Raw genomic sequence first — 6,143 nt, 5'->3', positions numbered from 1 at the left:
AGAGGGTGGGTGAGCCGGTGGCCATTCACAGAGAGTTCCAGGAGAGTTCTCAATGGGATTTTTCAGCTGCTGTGCCTGGGAGGGTGGGACCTGGACTCCCCTGTAACTTGGGTCTTGACGGCTGAAATGGAATCCATCTTTAAGACTGGCAATTTCCTTTTAGAAGTCACCACTTTATGGGGCAGGGAATTATCGCATGCTTGTTTACTCCTTGCTGGGCATTTTCAATGTGTCTTTAGACCACTTAAAAACGAGAAATAAAGAAAAGAGTAAAAGAGGCACCACAGTGGCCATTTATTTTTTTCCAAAACACTGAAGGAACACAACCTCATTGGAGAAAATTGTTTCTCCTAATTAATCGGTCCTGGCCGGGGGAAGGAGTTACCAATGAGTTCCAGCAGTTTCTTTGACAAGGATCAGGTTGGCTAGTTATCCACTCATTCTATTTTGGGTTCCTGGGATTACTTTATGAGACTCCCGTTCTCCAGAAAGAAGACTGCGATCAGAGAGTGTGATGAAGCACACCGTTCCTCTGAGGGACAGGGAGTCACGGGATGAAGAGGTTGAAGGGGGTGAGTCGTCTGTCTAGTCCAGTCACTGTGTTTCGCCAGAAGAGCAAAGGCAGGATGGTTAGGTGTCTGATTCCAGGCACCTAAGTAAATGGCCCACGTCTTCTGTCTGAGTAAGCACAGGACGGATTGCTTCAGCGATGTACGTGGACGGGAGGGGCACTCTGAGGGGTGCTGTGTCTTTCTTAGTGAACTTGTGGCTTTAGTATAGTTTGTTGAAGCAAGAAATGAGTCAAAAACTCAGAGGAAACAATCGGCATTTTACTGGGAGTGACACTTGATGAGAAGCGGATGGGGGCAAACTTTTGACAGGAAGTTGATTGCTGTCTTTTAGAAAAATTTGAATTGAGTTTTTTTTTGGGGGGGGATTTCATACACAAGTATTGTATTTACGTGTTTTCTACCTCTCTTTCTCCCCACTCCAACTCTTCCCAAGCCCTCCGCTCCCTCTCAACTTTCTGACTTCTTCAATTATTGTTTTTCACACACATGTAAACCCGAATAGAATCTGCTGAGTCCATTTAGTGAAGCTCGTGGTGTGTGTGTGTGTGTGTGTGTGTGTGTGTGTGTGTGTGTGCGCGCGCGCGTAGAGCTGACTGCTTAGAACTGGATAACCTATTGGGGCTCATCCCTAGAGAAAACTGAATTCTCTTTCTCTTTTAGCAGCCATTAGTGGACTGTAGCAGGTCATCTAGGGAAGGGACCTTGTGAAACTCTCCCTTTCATACTGACTTGTCAACTGGTGTCATTGGGTGGGTCTTGTTTAGGGGGATATCATTTTGAGATTTTGTTGGGTGCAGTTTTTCCATCACTTATAGAAGACACCACCTAGAAACAGGAGTCCTGGTCCTCTGAGTCTTACAATTTTTCCACTCTTTTGCATCATTTCTTGAGCCTTAGGCATAGGGCTTGTGTTGTGAATCTATCAGTGCGTAGGTACCTCAGAGTCAAGGGTTTGATCGCTGCCTTTTGGAGAGTAGTGAAGCTTCCAGTAGAATGCAGAGTGTGCTGGATCCCAGCCCCCCTTTGTGAGTGTGTGTCTCTTCGTGTGTGTATGTGTGTGTGTGTGTAAGCGCCAAAGTCACAGAGAGTGCTGGATCCCCGCCCCCATTGTGTGTGTGTGTGTCTGTATCTCTGTGTGTGTCTGTGTATGTGCGTGTGTGTGTGTGTGTAAGCTCCAAAGTCACAGAGTGCTGGATCCCCGCCCCCATTGTGTGTGTGTGTGTCTGTATCTCTGTGTGTGTCTGTGTGTGTCTCTCTGTGTGTGTATGTGTATGTGCGCGTGTGTGTGTAAGCTCCAAAGTCACAGAGAGTGCTGGATCCCTGCCCCATTATATGTGTGTGTCTGTATCTCTATGTGTGTCTGTGTGTGTCTCTTTGTGTGTGTATGTGCGTGTGTGTGTGTAAGCTCCAAAATCACAGAGAGTGCTGGATCCCCGCCCCATTGTGTGTGTGTGTGTGTGTGTGTGTGTGTGCACTTGCACGCGTGTGTTGCGGACAGGGGAGACTGAGCAGAGTAAGTAGAGGTTGGCAGTAGGGAAGCAAGGTACCTGTGTACCTGTTCCCTTTGTTTGTTTGTTTTTGAAACAGTCGCTATTTAGCTCAGGCTGGTCTTGAACTTGTGACAGGCTTCCCGTTGTAGCCTCCAGCCTGCTTCTTTATTCTTTTGCAGAATACCTAGTGTGTGTTGCAAAGAAGTTGGGACCTTCCTTAGTAGCTGGAATTCACAGGGTAGCTAGAGAATATTCTCACGGTGGAACTGACTGTGAGCTAAGGAGTCAGTACTTGGATTTTCAAGCTAAAAATGTCCTGTGTTAGTTGCATAGTTAGTAGACTACAGCCTAGACTGTTCTCTCCCTCTGCAAAGTGGATGACTTGCGACCCTTCTAGCTTAGGCAAGGCACACTAGGACAGTCTCTCTATACTTACACCCCTTCCCCTAAAACCTCCTCTGTTTTCTTCAATGCGGAAAAACTGAATTAATCAACTAGTGGGTCCTTGTAAACATTGATGGGTTTAATAGAAACAAATGGAAGTGTGGAATTTTGCACTTCTTATGTGTGCCTCAAACTAATCCCCTTGCTGAATGAGCAGCAAGGTTGGGAGTGGGGTTCCTCATTTTACATCTTAGGACTTCACTAAATACCAGCCCCATTAACTGAAACTTCAGTTTAAAAACCCTAAATCCAAACTGGGAAGAAGTCTTGCTGGATGAGTGGGCCATCGGAGCGGCAGCCCCGCCCCTAGCAAGCTGGTAACTTCTGGTCTCCCAGCCTCGCCCGCCTGGCTTCACCTGCTTCTCCACCTAGCTCCCTGCTTTTGCCACTTCTCACCCTCTCTCTGAGAGGCCGTGTGACGAGGTGAGGTAATAAACCAGATTTTTGGAGTTTGTAAATTACTCCCCAGGAATGATTCATATCGTCTTGTTCTCCAAGCTGCTGGGGTTTGATTTAGTAAATTATCGCCCCCAGCGCCGCTCTAGGTGGAATCATACTGATCTGAAAGTGTTAATGCCTTTCTCCAGGCAATTAGTCCACGCGTGGGGCACCATTCATGATAACACGCCATATGTGCAGTGCTGGGAGTTTCTTGAGGATCTGTTCTAGAAGTGTAAAGAATTAATAGTGCACAAAGCGCCTTAGCAGGCTTTTGTTCAAAAAATTCAGCATGAAAAGGTCTGGGAGCGATTCTGAGAGACAGCACCAAACCTGGCATTGAGAGGTTATCTATGGCTTCTGGAAGTTTTTATTTTATTTTATTTTTTTAACAAGGGTCAGATTGCAAATCATCTACTAAATTTGCATGAGGTTTCTGAGATCACTTTATGAGACTCCTTTTTCCCCAGGAGTAAAAAACTTCAGTTCGATGACTTCCTCCTTTTCAGTCACCCCCTCTTCGCGGCAGTGATACGACTTGCTGCGTCAATCGCTTTTGCTCTTCTTTTGTGACCATGTTCTTTCTCCTGTGACAATCGTGGTGGTGTTCACTTCTCCATCCCCAGGGAAATTCAGACCATCACATCACCAGCATGAGTTTATCTTGTAATGTGTTTGCTGAATGACCGTGTTATGTGAAAAAACCAAGGCAGAAAAACGGGAAGGGGATTTCAAAAACTGGGAACAGATGCTTAGGAAGAGAGGTGAAGAGGAGTGTCTTTCTGCAATGTTGGGTAGGCAGAGTAGGAGGCAAACATTTAATTTAATATGAATAATTAACGGATAATTAACAAGGCACAATTAATTATCTTATAAATAACAAGCAATAAATTAATGTAATCAGAATATTTAAATAATATGAAATTGTTCTCTCCATCCTCCCCTTCTCCCTTTTCTCTCCCATCTCCCCTTACCCCCATCCCATCCCACCCCCAAGATCCCAATTCTCCCCCCGGCAACTTTGTCTACTTACCATAGCCAAAAGGATAACTATATGTTTTTCTTTGGGTTCACCTTCTTACTTAGCTTCTATGTGGGAGGCTGGGAGGAGGCGGAAACTTGTTTTTTTTTTCCTTTTCTCAATAAAAATAATAATAATAATAAAAAAATAATATGAAATTGTTTATTTAAAAATATAGACCCCGGAGTGGCCTGGGGACATGGCTCAGTTATTTCAAAGCTTGGTGAAGAAATTATTAAAAATATCCAACATTGACCTTTGGTTTACACACACACACACACACACACACACACACACACACACACCCTCAGGAACACTTACATATTGGAATTACCCATGTCACAATGCTCACCTGAGGGGAGCAACTCTGTTTTACTATGCAGCTGTCACTCCAAACACTGTTATGGCATGTATACAAAGCTGTTCAGTCATCCGACAAATGCCCCTCAGGCATTTCTTTTCATAAGATCATGTGTTGGCAGTTACCAGGATTCATAAAAAAAAGTAAGAGGTAGCATCCACCTATCCATAGGGAACAACTACCTTGGTGTTGAGGATGGGTTTAATTTTTGACATCAACCAAATCATCTGAAATCAACTCTAGTGGAAGAAAGAAGATGATTAAAACCAACAGAGGAACTTTAGAGGCTGCTCTTGTGGCACGGTTTGGTAGTAAATTGCTGTAATGCAGCTTAATGTTTCTTCTTTTTTCTTTTCTTTAAATTTTTTTTTTTTTTTGCAACTGTGTTCCTTGTCCTGCGACTACAGTTTCTTGCAGTAAAACTGGAGGTGTTTGCTTCTCCATCCCACAATCTACACTGGCACGAGGGCCTGTTGTGTCCAGTAGAATGCAATAGTGGTAAAGGTATACCCATTTGAGTCAAGAGCCATGAGGGTGACATATTTCTGCTTGCCCTTTCCAACTTCTGTCGCTGCCTTGAGAGCACTCCTGCGCTATTCGGCTAAAAGCCGCGAGATCCCCGAAACAGAGGAGTGGTGGTCCATCTTTACAGCCAAGGTCAGTTTAGATAAACGGAGAGTCGGTTGACCTTCCCTCTTTATCCCAGACCATGTCAGTGAGTGGCAAAGATCAGCAGAGAAGGTTCTCTGGCCTCTCTGGGTAGATGAGTAATAAACACGTGTATGCCACTAGGATTCTGTGCTTGTTACACAGCATTGTTATGGCAGTAGCTAACCGCTACAGCTTATATGCTGGTTACAGGACTAGAACTCCCAGTGTTGGACTATCACAATATTCCTGCAACAAGTGACTGAATGATACCTCCAGGACACTATTTTCTAGGCACACATGCTGGGTGTTTTTGGAGCACCCTTTCTGTGTTCTGTACTCTTTCGTTCTCTTGACTGAATGCATAGAACATATGGCTCTGTTAGAGAAAATGTTTTGTGAGGACAGGGACCACATCTTGTTCTTTTGTCTCTTTAACGTCTATGATGCAGGAAGTAGCTCCTAGCACTTAAGAGGATGAAGGAGCAGCTTAGAAGCCAGATCCTGAATCGGGCTTTAGTAACCCTAGTTTAAGATCACATCTGATGTGTAACAGACAATCTTAAAACGTAATGAACACTTAATTAGGACAGTCACTTGGTGAGGGCAGACATGTCACCTTCCATTTTCAGTTACAAAGGAGTGAGTCTCTCATGTCATCTTCAAACCTTCGTTCCTAAGGTCACACAGTAACCAGTTTTCTACTTTTTTTTCCCCAGAGCATATACTATCACTAAAATGAGGTGTTTATGCAGGAGGGAAAGAATGATTTCAACCATCACTTAAAAAAAGTCTGCGCATTTTGTAGCCCCTTTTCTGTCGGATGGTGGGGGCCAGGTGGATGCGGCCTGACTTTTTGCTTGTGTGTCTCAAGGGCTTCCCCTCGCCCCAGTGCGTTCCCTTCTGATGCAGCAACTTTTCCTCAGCCTGTGCAAGGTTGAAACTGGCAGAATGAAGGCAGCTGTTTGTGTTTGTTCTGTGCTGTCTACTTCTGTCACGTGAGGTGGCAGGCCAGCTCCAGGGTCCTGGTGGTCATCGTAGAGCCAGACAGCTGCTAGCCTAAGAACACCATGTTCTCCAGCTCATGGAGCTAGGAGTTCTGAAACGCTTCAACAAACCTTCCACTTGGAGAATCTGTGGCCCCGAGATGATGGCCGGTAGTAGGAGTG

Source organism: Microtus ochrogaster, chromosome 19, assembly GCF_000317375.1.
Source record: "Microtus ochrogaster isolate Prairie Vole_2 chromosome 19, MicOch1.0, whole genome shotgun sequence".
Taxonomy (NCBI): domain Eukaryota; kingdom Metazoa; phylum Chordata; class Mammalia; order Rodentia; family Cricetidae; genus Microtus; species Microtus ochrogaster.
The sequence above is the reverse complement of the archived record's forward strand: the minus strand, read 5'-3'. Positions refer to the sequence as shown.